This window comes from Triturus cristatus, chromosome 6 (genome assembly GCF_964204655.1).
Source record: "Triturus cristatus chromosome 6, aTriCri1.1, whole genome shotgun sequence".
NCBI classification, from domain to species: Eukaryota; Metazoa; Chordata; class Amphibia; order Caudata; family Salamandridae; genus Triturus; species Triturus cristatus.
The window spans coordinates 1,137,102,240-1,137,120,076 of NC_140589.1; the positions used below are offsets into that span (position 1 = coordinate 1,137,102,240).

The 17,837-nt window shown below is 46.8% G+C and overlaps 1 protein-coding gene across 5 annotated transcripts in view; it reads left to right on the top strand.

Annotated features, from left to right (window-relative positions):
- Positions 1 to 17,837, top strand: part of TTC13 (tetratricopeptide repeat domain 13) — a 1,316,170-nt gene that overhangs the window by 844,762 nt on the left and 453,571 nt on the right. The window lies entirely within an intron of this gene.

Here is a 17,837-nt window from a genome sequence, read left to right on the forward strand (position 1 = left end):
TATGTGGTTCCGTAAAACAATACCTCTGGGGGATACATATAAAACTAAAAGTCTGACAGAGTGACCAGCGCCTTCTACATTAATTATTAATGGTTGTTTTAATAGGCCTTTCTGGCTGACTTGTTTCAATATCCACCAGCCTTTTCCTTTAATTTCTTGGAAGACCAGAGGAACCGATATTAACCGTTTTAGTTAACCTATATGTTGTGCCACTGAAGGAAGATACTTATCTGTGGGTGGCTCAGTTAGGCTTTGGTTAGAGTTTTCTGTTTCTTTACCCTTAAGTGCAAACACCAGGGTACCTGAAAATTACGATGGTGGTAAAGGATCATTGATCTTTTTGGACAGTTGTAGACACTGGACAGGAGAGTTGCCCGGACGTTTGCTCAAAAGTCTAGCAGTGGATATTGAAGTTGTTTTGAACATTTATTCACTAGAGAGTGGCCACGGTTGTCGGTTTAACCAATTCTTTTCAAATCGATAATATTGTGTTGAGAGTGCCTTTATGTCAAGTTTCTGGCAAGGGAATGAGCTGAGTAGAAATCCAACAAAGCCCATGCAATCATGTTGGAGCATTGATTGGTTTCACGGCTAGCTATCATTTGTTGTTGGTGATTTTATGCAAAGTGTCATGCTTCTGTATCAACTGAAGAAAGGAGTGATGAACCAAGATGTGTTCTCCTGTGAGCAGTTGGACTCTTGCAAAAGGATAGATTTGGCTCCTTTGTTAAACATTACAGAAAGTGTGCCTTTATGTAACTGAAATGTCTCAAGATGGTTCCCAGGTCATATTGCTGCACAAAAAGATGATGAACGGAATGCTGAATATTGTCAAAACATTCACAGAACTCGGTTAAATCCATTGTTTTTCTGCTCACGAGGCCACCCCAGTTTGGACATCATCCATATGCAAATCTTTTTTCACCCTGCTCCCAATGGGAACAGTCAAGTCCAGACTGTCCTCCCTGGACCAGAAAATAAGCATCCTGGAACTTGTTTAGGAGAATCACAAAATTAGTGCGCAGGTGAGGAAATTCTGGATTTGGTCTGTGTTTTGTCATGAAAGATGTCCATGCAAAGCAAGTGGCTATGGCTGTTGTCACGTCTACTGGCAAGCAGTGCATGGTTACTCAGTACCTTTTGCACATGAAAGTAGAAGATGTACAGGTTCCTGAAAAATACAAACGTGACCCCATGGTCTATCCTGACCCCCAAAACCATAACCTTCCCCCCCCACCCCAACCCCCCAACAAGGTGTTTATAAATGATGTACTTTGAAGAGACACCTTGGAACTTGTGTGAGGTTTTATGAGATTTTGATTCAAAATATTAAGCATTCTAACATTTGTGTCAAGTTATTAATCATATTGTGTGTCTAAAATGTGTATCTGAAAGAAACACGTTAGTTAGATTCCTCACCTTAGAATATCCCCAGGCATCAGGCTGGATCCGGAAAGATTTTTCGTCAGCAATACCCCTTGCGCGTCGCTAGGCGTCTGCGGCTCCGTGTCCGTCGTCGGCGTCGTGCGCCGGAATGACGTCGTCGGAGTACTTAGACGCCGCCTTCGCGCGCTGGACTCTTTTGTCTACTTGATTCGAACTGGTGCCGGTAGGATTCCCGGGTTTAAAGCCTGTGACTCCTGTCATCGACTGATGTCGGTGACGGACCGCCGGTGCCTTTACTGCCTGGGGGCCGACCACGATGGGGAGTCGTGCATAGACTGCCAGGCCTTGACCTCGAAGGCTAGGCAGGAGCGGTCCCGTAAGCTTCTCGAGCTCCGCCACTCGGCTCCGCGCCGTTCACGGTCCCGGTCCAGGAGGAGGTCGAAGGACCGGTCGCGGAGCCGCAGCCACCACTACCGCTCGTCGGGGTCGAAGTCTTCGGGTAAGTCGAAGCATGCTAAGAAGTCCAAGAGGCGACATCGCTCTTCGGACTCCCCTCGCCGGTCACGCGACTCGGTCGAGGGTCTGGGTGGTACCACCCCCGCGGCTCCGTCTGAGCCGCAGGATCCGCGTCTGTCCCCATACCCTCCGGTCCCTGGGACTGACGTGACTCCGGCGGAGATCAGTGCCTTCATCTCAGCCATGAGGGTTCTGGCTCCGCCGTAGACGCCTGCCGGTGCGCCTTCGGGCCCCGCGGGCTCGACTGGGCGACCTAGCGAGCCGGTGGCTCCGGCCCCGGCGCCGTCGTCGACTTCGGTCCCGACGCCGCAGGTCCCCGTGGGATCCAGGCCTGGATCTCAGTCTGTGCCGGTCGACCTCACGAAGCCTCCTCCGCCGGCGCCGACACCGGTTCCACCCCTGGTGCCGTCTCCGGACGCCGTTCCCTGGTTCAGCCCCGGTCCGAAGACAATTTCATCTACCGTCCGGCTCCGATTATTCCCCCTGTTTATCAGGAATTGGATGACGGGGGCGACTGGGAGGGGTCTGAGGACCCTCTGGCCATGCAGGCCAACTTATCTCAGGACTGGGCAGATGAGCTGGGGGATGCCAGTGGTCTGGACACCTCCCCGGACACTGGTTTCATCTCTCCTCCGACTGTGGCTTCGGAGGAAGGTGCTGCATTTTCAGTGGTGCTGCGCAAGGCGGCCGAAGCCCTTGGGCTGGAGCTGCCTGCTGTGGTCGTGAGGACTAACCTCCTCACTGAAGTGCTTCAACCGTCAGCAAGCTCCTCGGAGCCTCTGCTGCAGTTCAGTGAGGCACTACTGGACGTTCTGAAGGGCAACTGGTCCAAGCCCTCCACAGTACCTCCTGTGGATCGGAACGTGGCCCGGCGCCACCGCCCTGCTCCGGGCGACCCCAGTTTTCTGTCCCAACACACCACGCCCGAGAGCCTGGTTATCCAGGCCTCTACTTCCCAATCCTCCTTCCCGTCCGCTCACTGGATCGGGAATCCAAGAGGCTAGAGCAGTTTGGTAAGAAGCTATTCTCTTCCCTTAGTTTGGGACTGCGGTCCTTGAACACCGCTTGCATCTTGGACCGTTATTCCCACTCTCTGTGGGATACGGTGGAGGACGTGCTGCCCCAGTGTCCAGAGAAGGTCCGGACGCGGCTCGCCCAGGCTCTTGCCGGCGGGCGGGATGCAGCACGACATGCTATTCGATGTGGACTAGACACTACGGACTCGCTGGGTAGGGCGATGGTAACCACGGTGGCGCTCCACCGCCACGCCTGGCTGTGGTCCACGTCTTTCTCAGGGGATGTCCAGAGCACCCTCATGGATATGCCCTTTGATGGCACTCGCCTTTTTGGTGAGAAGGCGGATAGTGCGCTGGTGCGCTTCAAGGACTCCCGGGCTACGGCCAAGTCCTTGGGCCTCTCGGGGCCGCGACAGCAAACTTCCGCCTTTTGTCCCTTCCATGGCCAAGGAAGGGGCGCCCCCTCACGTCCGCCTAGCCACCGGCCGCAGATCCAACCTGCACGCAGTCGCGGACCTGGATTCCGCCGAGGCGGTACCGGGAGTCAATGTGCCTGTCATTCCACATCCACCCCGGCAGCATCCGCCTCAAAGCCCTCTTAGTCCGTGCTTTCAGGCCCATTCCACGCCAGTGGGCGGCAGAGTTCGCCATCGCCTGCTCCACTGGCGTTCCATCACGTCAGACAGGTGGGTGCTGCAAATAGTCCGAAGGGGCTACTCCCTCCCCTTCGAGACGACCCCTCCAGCCATGCCACCGCAGTGCCACTGCATGTCGGGGGATCACTTGAATCTTCTACGGGAGGAAGTTGCAGCCCTCTTGGCCAAGGGGGCCGTCGAGCGCGTTCCTTGTCCAGAAGTAGGTCATGGTTGCTATTCCCACTACTTTCTGGTTCCCAAGAAGGGCAAAGGGGGCCTACGCCCTATCTTGGACCTCAGGAGCGTCAACGCCTTCCTCCGGAAGGAGAGGTTCAAGATGCTTACCCTAGCTCAGGTTCTGGCTGCCCTGGATCCAGGAGACTGGATGGTAGCGTTGGACTTGCAGGACGCCTATTTTCACATTCCCGTCCTGCCGGCCCACCGGCGTTACCTGCGGTTCATGGTGGGTCAGGAGCATTTGCAGTTCACGGTGCTCCCCTTCGGCCTCACCAGTGCCCCTCGGGTGTTCACGAAAGTGATGGCGGTGGTCGCAGCTCATCTGCGGAGATTAGGGGTTCCAGTCTTCCCCTATCTCGACGACTGGCTGTTGAAGGCGGGCTCGCTCCAGCACGTTGTCTCCCACCTCCAGACTACAGCCGACCTCCTGCATTTGCTGGGGTTCTCCATCAACGTGCTGAAGTCGCATCTGAGTCCCTCCCAGAAGCTGCTTTTTATCGGGCGGTTCTGGACTCGGCGCAGTTCCAGGCTTATCCTCCGGAGCAGCAGGTCCGGGATATTCAGGCTCTGATTCCCATCTTTCAGCCTCTATCCCGGGTTTCGGTCAGGTTGGTGCTGCGGCTTCTGGGTCTGATTGCCTCCTGCATCCTGTTAGTGCATCACGCCAGGTGGCGAATGCGGGCTCTGCAGTGGGACCTGAAGTTTCAGTGGGCCCAGCATCGGGCCAACCTGTCCGACCATGTCTTGATCTCGGAGGGCACTGCAAAACAGTTGCAGTGGTGGCTCACAAACCGCGATTGGGTCAGCGGCAGAAACCTCTCCCTACCCCACCCGGAGCACGTAGTGGTGACGGATGCGTCCCTCCTGGGATGGGGGGGGCCACATGGGGAGGCAGAGATCAGAGGACTCTGGTCTCCGGCGGAGTCTCGGCTCCATATCAACCTTTTGGAGCTGAGAGCGATCCGACTTGCCCTGAAGGCATTCCTTCCAGTTCTCCGGGGAAGTGTGGTGCAGGTGTTCACGGACAACACCACCGCCATGTGGTATTGCAACAAACTGGACGGGGTGGGGTCGTGGACCCTTTGTCAGGAGGCTCTGCGCCTCTAGACATGGCTGGAACATCAGGGCATCACCCTGGTGGTTCAACATCTGGCGGGCTCTCTGAACGCCAGAACAGACAACTCAACCGCAGGTGCATGATGGATCGCGAATGGCGTCTCAACTCGGACGTGGCGCAAGGACTCTTTCGGCAGTGGGGAGAGCCTTGGTTAGATCTATTCGCCACCGAAGAGAACGCGCAATGTCAGCAGTTCTGCGCGTTGGAGTTTCCAACTCGGCACTCGCTCGAGGACGCTTTTCGTCGCGAGTGGAGTTGCGGTCTGTTCTACGCCTTTCCACCTATACCACTTCTGCTCAGAGTGCTGAAGAAGATCAGGCGCGACCGGGCCCAAGTCATCTTGGTGGCTCCGGATTGGGCTCAAAGGTACTGGTATCCCGAGCTACTCAGTCTATCAATCGATCCCCCAATACGACTGCATCTTCAGGAGGACCTTCTGTCGCAGCAGCAGGGGACGATCCCCACCTGAACCTGTCCAGTCTCCACCTTCTTGCGTGGAGATTGAGCGGCGACAGTTGATGCCATTTGACTTGCCTCCTGAAGTCTGCGATGTGATTCTGGCAGCCAGGCGTCCCTCCACCAAAATGGTATACGCCTGTAGGTGGAACAAATTTGTGGCATGGTGCACAGCGAAGGCTGTGGATCCCCTTTCCGCCCCTCTTTCTGAGGTTCTCCTCTTCCTTCTTTCTTTGGCCCAGCAGGGCTCTGCTCTGGGAACTCTTAAAGGTTATCTTTCTGCTATCTCTGCCTTCCTTCGGCTTCCTGATCAGCCTTCTCTCTTCAAATCGCCTGTTGTTTCTCGGTTCCTTAAGGGCATTACTCACATGTTTCCTCCTGTCCCTTTCGTAATGCCTCAGTGGGATTTGAATCTTGTTTTGACTTATCTGATGTGCGCTCCCTTTGAGCCACTTCATAATTGTCCTCTTTATCTCTTGACTCTTAAGACTGCTTTCCAGGTAGCTATCACCTCTGCTAGAAGGGTGAGTGAGCTCCAGGCTCTCTCTTCTAAGCCTCCTTTCCTTTCTATTCATCCGGACAAGGTTGTGCTCCGCACTCGCCCTTCCTTTCTTCCTAAGGTTGTGACTGCCTTTCACATCGGGCAGTCTGTTACGCTGCCCGCCTTCTTTCCGCCTCCCTCGAAAGAGGAAGAGCAGCTCCACCCTCTGGACCCAAAACGTGCGCTCTCCTTCTATCTGGACCGCACAAAACAGTTCCGGCTGGACGACCAACTCTTCGTTGGCTACGTGGGTGCTAAGAAGGGGCGGGCGGTGCACAAGCGAACCATCTCTCGGTGGGTCGTTTTGTGCATCAAAGCTTGTTACTCCTTAGCTAAAAAGGAACCTCCTGTTAGGTTGAGGGCCCATTCCACTCGGGATACGGCGGCGACGACGGCCTTGGGTCGGGGAGTCCACTTGCAGGACATCTGTCAGGCAGCAACGTGGGCCTCGCTGTACACGTTCGCCAAGCACTATTGCCTGGACATCCAAGTCCGGAAAGATGGCTTCTTTGGCCGTTCTGTTCTCCAGGACTTTCTGGTGTGATCTTGGTTCGCAGACCCACCACCGGGGTTGGTATTGCTGGGGTATCTATTCTAAGGTGAGGAATCTAACTAACGTGTTTCTTTCGGATGAACAAGTTACTTACCTTCGGTAACGATGTATCTGTAAGAAACATTAGTTAGTTAGATTCCTCACCGACCCACCTATCCTCCCCGTTCTGCGAACTGACATCTAGGGTTAAGGTTATCCTTTTCAGGCCCCTAGACTTTTTTGGCACCAGTGTCGGTCTCTTGCATGGCTCTGCGTTCCTGGCGCGGAAAGCTATGTACAAGAACTGACGTCAGTGCGCGAGGGCGGCGTCCATGTACTCCGACGACGTCATTCCGGCGCACGACGCCGACGATGGACGCGGAGCCGCAGATGACGCCTAGCGATGCGCAAGGGGTATTGCTGACGAAAAATCTTTCCGGATCCAGCCTGACGCCGGGGGATATTCTAAGGTGAGGAATCTAACTATCTAATGTTTCTTACAGATACATCGTTACCGATGGTAAGTAACTTGCTAACTTGCTCTTTTAAACCAAACAATAAATATTAGATTGATTCACCAGTAATAGGATTTACACTGTAGTGCTAACACACTGCAAACTTTCGGTCAATCTATAGATCGCTTTGCTACTGCTTCGAGTCTTCGAATTCGAAGGTCCATGAATTTACAATTAGAACTAGGATATTTTAGTGGCACTGTTGCTAAAGGCCTAGAAAAAATTAGGAATGTGCTAGATGAAATGTAAAATAGACATGCATGATTTGCTGAGGGAGGTGGCATCAAGCCACAATTTGTGCAAGAGCAGGGTTGTTCTAAGACGCAGTTCGAGACAAACCCCAGATGTACGTGCAAGCAATACACTAATATCTAGTGACAGAGTTACAGGAATAAAAGGAAAATGAACAAGGCAGTAAACCTCTAACTGTATTACCTCTTTGTTTATTTTTTGGAACAATTTAAACACAAACTAAATGTATACAAAATATGTATATAGTTATATTTTGATTTAGAAGAAATTACTTGAAAGGTAAACATAAATTTGTCCTTCAATGACCTGCGACAAAAACTGAAATAAATATTGTTTACAATTATTTAAACATGATACTTTGTACAAGTCAAAAATGAAAATTATCAAAAAACCTACCTAGTTGTTGGTGATTTGTGTTCTGACATTCCTTCCATCAGTGGCTTTGTTGGCATCTGCAGCTTGATGTTGTACACAAGGGGGAGGCACCTCTTCATCATCACTATTGTCCTCTAGCATCTCTAAAGGAAGGCCTCTTTGTGGTGCTACATTATGCAGCATGCCACTATTTTACAAGATACGTATGGTGTATACTGCAATGTTCCCCTACTCTCATGTAGGCATCTGAAGTGTCCTTTCAGGAAGCCAAATTTACTCTCTATTAGGGGCCTATTCTGTCAGTGTTCTATGTTATATCTTCGCTGCATGGCTAAATGAGGAAAGGAAGGGTGTCAATCCATGGGTGAAGAGCGTATGCACTGTCACCGATACATTAAACACTAAATGAAACCCTGCACATATATTAAAAATATTTAAGGTATATAGATCATTTCTAAACTATATTGTATTACATACCCAAAAGAAAACCCTCTCCAACCTGTCCTGTTGCTAGGCGGGTGTGCAGACCACAGTAATGGAACAGATAGGAATCCAGGGTACTGCCTGGATAAAATGCTACAATGTCAGTTATTACACACTCACTATTACACACTACTTGTATATTCCAAGAATGGTAATTTTCCTATTTCTGTATACAAATTCAGATCGGGATGGTGAACAAATTGTATGTGTGTTTCATGAACCCATTCTCTTCTTTGTTGACATGCCTTTTCGTTTCTTATGTACCCTCCAATGACGGAATACTGATTCAGGTGAGAGCCTTAGGCCTCACGTATGTGCATTCAATGCATGCTTAGTTGGGCAGGGATACGTAATTTACCCCTGATGAAGGCCCCAGACCCATGTTGGGCTCTTGATGTGGCCTAAACATTTTGGCATAGACACACTAGGGTTAATTGAAAGATTCAAACTCCTTAGAAAACCCTATAACACTTTTTATCCATACCCCAGCTACCATACTAATAAAGTATTTGGATATACCGCAAAGGTATTTTTATCACTCTCTCTTTAGCTGGATCCCTGCTTATCCAGTAAGACATAATCTAAGAACTCCCATCTTTTTGATTGAGTCCACCATGGTGGGTCCATCCAATCGGTGTGGGGTTAGGTGCCAATGATGAAGCATGTCATGGTAAAGTAAGTGAGGCATCTATTTCAATGTCTTTGGATACCTTAGCAGGTCTAGGAAGTAGCATCCTTTTTGGACTCCATTCATCTTCTTCCTTCTCGCTCAGTTGCCTGACAGTGAGAATAGTGAATATTTGGGAGAATGTAACTGGATATGTAGTTTCTCACTCTCCTTATGTGAGAACACTACCTGGATAACCTGCCAACTACTGGCATAGAATTCCATTTCTCTACATCTGTTGAGGCCAACATTAGTTGTCTAGGGAGGCTGTGCATTATTTGAAAGAGTTTTTTCAGATTGGGAGAGGTACTTCCATTACGGATAAACCATGTTGATGCGGGTGCACCAGGTTTAGGAGAACCGAGGAGAGTTTGGTCACCAATGTCTTGCCCAATATTTTAAAATCAGTATTCCGAATAGACAATAGGCGGCAAGAGGAGATCTCTAATACTTTTCTATCTGCCTTTAAGAGCACCACAGTCAGTGCTTCTCTAGTGATGGGGGTGGAGAACATGAACAATGGCACAAGTTTTTATAACCTTTCAGCAATTGAGGTGAGTAACTCTTAAAATGTGCCTAATAGGCTGTCTTTGCCTGAAATGTTCCCATTATCAATGTTTCATTGATCATTTCTTACACCTATAAACATAAGTGCCTCTAGCATATCCCTATTCTAAAAGGAGAGGGAGATTAATGTAAGTCCTCCGTTCTGCATTCCATAGGGGCAGTATATTATAGTGTGTAAAAATCTGAAAAATCCTGTTAATCTCCATTGAGGTATATGTAATAATTCCTGCTCTGTCCTGTATTTAGTCAATGGTGGTCTGTGTCTATTTCTTTTTCTACTAAATGTGCTCAGAAAATCCTTTTCACTTGCTTTTGTGTAAGCTACTATAGTGTATTCCCTATAATCGAGGTATCTCACTGTCTCCAGCACCTCTGAATATTTTTCTTTTATAGCAATTAATTCAAGTTTTTTTGTGCTATCCTTCCTACCTGTTTTTAATGTTCTCACAAATTTAATTCCAGAGACACCAGTTCATTGTTGAGTAACGGGCTGACTCCACATGCTGTCTTGATGCATGTTTCTCTTATCACAATGTTGAATGCCTCCGATAAAGCTCAAAAGCCAGTGACCAACCAATGTTGCCAGTAATCTAGTTTATGCTAACATGTTCGATTGTGGGCCTAAATTCTCGATACTAAAGTGTCTGGGTCTGTAATTTCCACAGCGGTATATTGAACCTACTGCATCTAAGAGTGTACAGCAATGGGGAATGGTCCATTGATGTGTTACCTAGATATTCAGTGTTAGTAGTCATGCCAAGCCAAGCAGATATGTATGGGATTAAAATGAATATTCTCTGTTGTCTGTATGTGCATCCCTATAGGCATCTCAAAGGCCCTAGGTAGTCCTCCAGCTGACCAAAACCTTCGCCGTTTTGATGCAAGGTGCTCATTGTAAAGGAGGAAATAATCTATCCAAGTCGGTGTTGTGTGTGTAGCATCTCTGGCCATCTTAGAAAACGTAAATGAGGTTAGCCAATTCAGGACCCTCTACAGGCAGATGTGTTTTTCCATTTTAAACACTTTTTATTGTTTTTGTTTGATCAGAAAAGGTATTAAGAACCAACAAAATATGTGAACATACAATACAGTGTTCATACGCTCCCCAGTGTATGAAATACTAGATTTTACAATAAAGATAACGTGATACAATAAAATCAGAGGAGTACTCACACCAGTTGCCCCATATTTTACGGTGCTTTTCCAGGCATTTTCCAAAACCATACACAAATTGCTCTGATTTAGTGCAGTAGTCCATTCCTTGTGTCCGTTCTGTCACGGAGGAAGTTAGTTCCGACCTCAAGTGGTTCTATTAATCCCCTCATTCATCCATTAAATCCAATAATACAATGTTTTGGTATAATCGGTCATCCCACCACCTGCGTCAAAATCTCAATAATACATCTCCAATATTGTTGTAGTATGGAGCACCTCCATATCACATGAAAGATTGTTCCCAACTCCACCTTAGATCTCAAGCAGTGGGGATCTAGGCCATGTTGCATTTTGCTTAGCATTTTGCTTAGCAACGTAGGACTATAGTATACCCTAAGCTGAATTTGCCTCATCTTCATAAAGACAGCCAATACTCTACCCAGTCCTAGTCTTCTAGCAGGCCTGCCTCCCGCTCCCAGCATTCTCTTAATGCTTGCATTGGGTTGGGGATATTATTGTCCAGAGTGCAGTAGACGTGTGAGATCCCCTTACCTTCTAGCTCTGCCATTCTGATTGTTCTCTCCGACCTGTTTTAGTGTGGGAGGGCCTGCAGTTGTTCTCAATATGTCTCCTGTGCGTGTCATATTTGTAAATAGCAATAACGTTGTGTTCTCTGTAAGTCGTATGCTTCTGTGAGGTATGCAAGGGTGCCACACATCCTTCATCCCAGACATCTCCCAGCTTGGAAATTCCTATGATGTTGCAAAGCTATAACCCTTAAAATTTACTGTATGCTTTAGCCAGTTCCCACTCAACAAGGGGGTCTCTGCCATGAAGACATCATGCCATTTAATCCATCTCAGTGCCTGATGCTAGCTCAGCAGAGTAGCAGGTGGAAGATCTACGTGCTTTTAGGTGCCCTATTGTAAATTGAATGTGCCATATGTTTTCAAAAACAATTTTGTGGCTACTGGTGTGTCCATTATATCCACAAATATCAATTTATTAACTGACACACTATGACTAGCCCAATATTATTGCATAACATCTGCTATCTCCCAAGCCACATCATAAGAATGCAATACAAATTTACAATATGTAATTCAATGGGGACCCTGGTCCCATAAGAATTTTGTTATCACTTAGTGCAGTGATACTCAAAGTACGGCCCGGGGGACGCATGCGGCCCTCCTGACCTTTTGGGCAGCAGCAGCACTGGGCTGCTGTTTACGCGACTCAGCACTAGCATGAAAATAAAGTTAAATATATAGCAAACACGTATTTAAAGGTTAATTGCAGTTAGGGAAAGGAAGCAACTAGGCCCCTTACTTTAGGAACACCTTCATTTTTAAACACAGCCACTAGATACACATGCTTTGCTTCACCCACACCCACTTTAAAACCCCCGCTGGCATCAGTGTGACCCTCGGTCACATCATAGACTAATCTTTGCGGCCCCCAGGAAAATGTTTGTGAGTACCCATGGCTTAGTGTAATGATTGAAAGACTGTGATCGGTATTTTAGAAGGAAAGTTTGAATGACATAAAGCAGCTGAGAAAGGAAAACCATTTTAAAGAGAGCCTGCCTGCCTGCTTTGGGGAGAAGGAGGACCAGCTCATTAATCTCAAGTGTTTTTTTGATGGGGACAATCCCTGAATAGCAAAGAAAGTCAGATTTATACTAGTGCTTACAAAAACGCATTGAAATCACCGCTTTCCCACCGGCCTGGACTGATTGTGAACATTCTCTGCCCATTTGCGCCCAATGAAACAAAACACCTAATTAATAATATAGAAGTAGTGATTGTTTATTGTAAGGTGTTATTACTCCCTACCTGGGAAAGGTGGAGACAAGGAGCTCTAACTATGACCTGCAGTTCACCAGACATGCCTATATTTTCCTGAGGCCTTGAGAAAGTTCTGTGTAGGAATCTTCTGTAAGAATATGGAGTGAAGGATTAGCCTGCATTCCATGTTCCTGATGACTCGCATGTGTTCCAGTGAAGTCTGTTACTTTTGTGCTGGCCGAGGGATAGCTGCGCTCTTGTTGTAGGGAGGAAACTTAAGCTAATAAATAATTCCAACTCACCCAACCTGCTGTGCCACCACACAGGGGTGCAAGAATTGGCGATGAGTTGGCCAGTGGGGCTAAAATTGCTGGGTTATAGCCAGCTCCACGCTTGAGCGCTGTGGAGGCAGTTGGGGCGAGCGGACAAAGCAAGATGGAACACGCCCTGTGATGCCAATGTGCCCATGTTATCAGGGTCAGCGCCATCTTGGGGAAAGACGTTGGATCGGCTGTCAGCGATATGCATTCTAATCGATTTGTGAGGTGCAGCGCTTCCACAGGGGAGTGTGCCCGAGCATGTTCACAGAGACAAGCCCACCATTGCCAGCCGATTTGGAGAAATGTGCCCGCTGCATGTTCACAGTGACATGCACATTATTGCTAGCTAATTAGGAGAGTGTGCCTGCGGCTTCTTCATGGTGATACACACATTGTTGCAAGCTGATTTGAGGCTACCGGTTAGTTTTCTTGGGGGTTCACCACTTCAGTTGCGTGGTAATCAAGCATGCATATGGAGCATGGCTTCTTGGCAGCGCTGTAGCTTATAGAACAGAGGCCAATAATAACCATTGAAAGGGTTTGTTTATTGTTGGATCAGTTCAGCCTGTTATCGATAACACACTTTCCATTACCAACAGTACTTGGAGTTTGCACCTTCTGATTTGTGTTGTGATTTGTAAGTAGTTGTGCATTCTCATAACAGTATTATGTCGGTGATGCACACACCCATTTTGTGTGTGTGTTGTTGACTGTTACAAGCCTGTTTTTCCTGGACCGGTTATAAGAGTGTTATCATGTTTGTTTTATTCCTATTTTTTTTTTTTGGAAAGGCAAAAATAATAATATATTAGGTGTGTCTCGTTGGGCTTATCATCAGGTACTGTGTAATTGCATCTGTTAACTAGTGGCTTGTGCAAATGGGATATTCAAATTTGGATTTAGCTTACTACTTTTCGGTATTTACTGAGGTTCAGGTGCATTCATTATGCAAATGCATGGGGCAATTATTAGTCCTCCTAGCTCAGTCTGGTCTATTGGATCTCGAATGGGAAGACTGGATAGGAATGTTTGAGAATTACATTGAGGCTCTGGTATGGGCATGAGTTTAGTGCTGCAATAAAGAAAGCCTTACTCTTTGGAACACACTGGAAAGGAGGGACGTGTCTTTAAATATCTCCGTGTTTACAGAACCTAATGGTGATCACATTAAAGATGTGAATGTTGAGGCTAAGAATTGCCGCAAATGCAGGTTTGAGAAGGAAGTAAATGTTGTTGTGAATAGATACACGTTCTACATGTGTCCTCAGACAGAGAATGAAACTATTGATGAATATGTAGCAAAACTTAGAGAATTACCCATGAAGTGTAAGTTTGGGGGAATGACTGATGAGCTTGTGTGCAATCAACTCATCGTTCATTGTAAAAGCAAGAAAATTCAGAAGCATTTATGGGCTGCAAAAAAAAATCCCTGAAGGATGCTATTGACATAGCCAAAGTGGTGGAACAATCTCAATTGTGCATAAAGGAGATGGAGAAGAACGAAATCACGGGGTGATGTTGCCAGTGTATCTAGAAGTGAGTTACAAGTCCGGTGGCACCTTTGTGAAACCAAAGTCTTTTAACAAAATATGTTATCATTGTGGTAGCAGTTATCATACTGCAGATTATAAAAAGTGCATAGCACTCAACAAGGAGTGAGGAAAGTGTGGTCAGAGGGGTACCTTTGCGTCAGTCTGCAAGCAAGTTACACAATTTAAAGTGACTACAGTAGATGAGAAGTGTGGTGTCAGTGGTAGTAGTATGAAAGTCAAAGAGGATCGCATTCTCTGTGTGGAGGGCGCTTCCACTATGGATAGAAAATGGACAAGGCCCAATGCTGCATTTGTAATCAATGGGGGAAAAGGTTGACCTCATGCTAGACTGTGGTTCGATGTACACTATTATCCCCAAAAATGTGTTTGTGAAGCACTGACCAGGAGTTGATCTTTTAACCAATGATATCAGTCCGGATGGCTATCGAGAGGAGACCATTAACTAGTACATGGTAGAAGGTATACGATTTGGCAGTAGAGAAACTAAAAGGAAGTTGTATGTAGCTGAGTATCGGCCACCAATTTTGGGATGGGTTCACCAGTATTAGCTTAACATCATCATAAACCCAAGAGGGGCTAATCAAGTGATGGTGGTGGATGGAATGTTGTTGGTAGATATACTAAATGAAGCACGGGATGAGTTCAAGGATGAGTTGGGACTGCTGAAGGGGTTATATACACAAAATTGTGTTGAAACCTGATGCTGTTCCTATTCAGCACAAATTGGGAAGAATCCCGTTGGTTGCCCAGGCTGCAGTGGAGGGTTTGTTGGATGACAAGTTGTTGAGTGGGGTTATTGAACCTGTAGAAGTGTCAAATTGGATGTCTCCGATGGTTATTATGGAGAAATCAGACAGATGGTACAGGTTCAGTGTGGACTTGAGATCGCTTAATCAGAGTGTAGTGGTTAATACGTATCCCCTAACCAACATAAACAAATTAATTTTGGCTTTAGGCGGTGGTAGGTACTTTTCCAAGCTGGATTTGAAAAATGTCAACCACCAGATCAAACTACATGTGGAATCCAAACCACTCACAGCTTTTATCACTATGCAGGGCACCTTTCAGTTCACTCAGATGCCGTTTGGACTTTGCTCGACAGCAAGTGTATTCCAGAGAATGATAGGGGAAGTGTTTAAGGCCATGACCAACATCCTATACTTCCAGGTTGATATCCTTTTTGGCGACACGGTCGATTAACAAACCATGGTTCTCAGGCTCACAGCATAGAGTAAAGGATGCAGGGTTAACTTTACGCTGAGAGAAATGCAAATATTTAGTTGAACTAGTGGATTACCATGAGTATAGTATTACTGTAGGTGTAATCAAACCCATAAAGAATTTGTTGAGTGCCTTCAGGTTACCTCCTTCACCCATAGACAAAGACATGTTGAGGTCTTTTTTGAGCCCCATCAAGTATTACGCCAAGTTTGTTGAGAAAGTTTCTGGCAAAACAGAGTGCTTGAGGTTACTGCTGAAGAAGGGAAACAAACGCCTTTAATTGGGGGAAAGAACAGCAAGCTTATTTTGAGGCGATTACAAATGATGTATGCAATGCTGGTATTCAGACACCTTTAGACAACAAATTGAAATCAGTACTTGTAGTGGATGGCAGTGCCACTGGCATTGGAGCGGTGTTAACCCAAGTTCACAATAGAAGTGAAAGAACTGTTGTGTTTGCCTTCTACACCTTGATCAACTCAGAGGATAATTACTCTGTATTTGAACACGTAGCGTTAGCTGGGGCTTGGGGAGCTGAGCATTTCAGGACATACCTGTGGAGAACTAAGTTTCTCATTTGCACTGACCATAAGCCTATGGTCAAGGTTTTACTTACTTGCGGGCAAGCAAGCAGTGGTTCAGCCAGATTGACAAGGTTAGCTGCGAGACTTCAGGAGTATTGTTATACCATCAAACACATTCAAAGACTAAGAAATTGTCAGGCAGATTGCTTGTCTAGGCTGTCGTTCGACTGGCAGGTTGTGGAAGGGCAGGTGGTTATGGCCAAAAAGAAAGAAGGAACTGTAGCCGCTATTCAGGTTGTGTTGGAACTTGGAGGTATGCGTGCCATTGCTAAAGTTGAATGGGTCGAAGAAATGGCGTTGTGTCCCACAGTCAATGAGGTGAAGCAGTTGTTAGTGCTAGGCAGTAGGAGGGAAAGCACTGTTTCGGTCAGACCATGCTTAAAAGTTCTTGAGAAATTATCATTTTGTGACGACACGTTGATGAGAGGTGAGACACATGTACCAACTGATGGCCTTTGTACTAAGTTCGTAGGAATGAAATAATGGACACCTGGGACAAACCAACACCAGGAGGAGGTTGAGAGAGAATTGATGGTTGCCTGGGATGGATGATCAATTTTATAAATGGGTGCAGGACTACGAAGTGTGTAAGGAAGGGGAGAAAAAAGTAAAGGTGGGAGCAAAATCTGACATGGGTCACATATCTAACCCAAGCAAACCTTGGCATACTTTGACTTTGGATTTCATTGGCCCCATGCATGAACTGAGGAATGAATGGAAGGTTTGCCATGGTAGTGGTGGATGATCATCCTAAGTGCTTGATTGTAAAGTTCATGAGGGAGATGACTACTAGACCTACCATCACCTTGTTGAAAGAGATCTTGGAACAGGGCAAGAGGGTGTTTCTTATGTTATCATAACTGACAATGGGACACAATTAGTTTCAAGGGAGATGCTAGATTTTATGGAGTCATGTGGTATTGTGAATAATCGCACCTCTTTTTACAACCCACAAAGTAATGGTGGTGTTGAGGGGGCGAACAGAATGGTCAAAGGCACAATTCAGATAGCGGTAGCTGGAGAACGTGATGTTAATGGTATTATAATGGAATGGAGTCTGCCTATCGCACCAATGTTCATGAGGTCTCTCAAAGGACCCCTTTTAAACTTATGAGGGGGAAGGGTGGCTGGCAACTTATTTACTGCCTGGATGAAAGACAAGATGTTTTCTGACAAACCAAAGAAGTGTAGTCAGGATACCCACCATACTCCCATTTTCAGGTGGGGGATTGGGTGAAAATACGTTGTATTCAGAAAGGAGGAGGGTGGTTAAAATTTAGAGGGCCATTTAAAGTCAGGCATGTTCATCAGTTTGAGGTTGTCTTGGACAACGGTGAGAGCTGGAACAACAGACAGGTGGCTTTATACTAGAGAGGTGGTCAAAGTCTGGCTTATGTGGATCAAAACAAAGTCCTTTTATGTTAATGGTTCATGGGGATAGGAACAGATCCTCGGTATGACCTTGTAATGCTCTATTGTTCGGTGCAGGTTATTCTGTGGTTGAAACTCCTGCGGCAAGTGATGAGCGTTCTACTCTGAGAAATTTTAAGAATTGCAGACCACCTGCCTATTTGAGGGATTATGTTCAATAATTTTCTCGTCTGTGATTTATATTACTTCTGTATTCATTTGCATGTATTTTTGCAGACGTAGAACATATGTTTTGTGTAGCATTTTGTTCACAATGCTTTAGTCAATTGTAAGGGGGAAGATGTGTTGTACTTGAGAAGTTTCTGTGTAGGAATCGTCTGTAAGAATGTGGAGTGATGGACTAGCCAGCATTCCATGTTCCTGATAACTCGCAAGCGGTCCAGTGAAGTCAGTTACTTTTGTGCTGGCCGAGGGATAGCTGCGCTCTTGTTGTAGGGAGGGAACTTAAGCTAATAAATCAACTCACCCAGCCTGCTGTGCCATCATTCCGA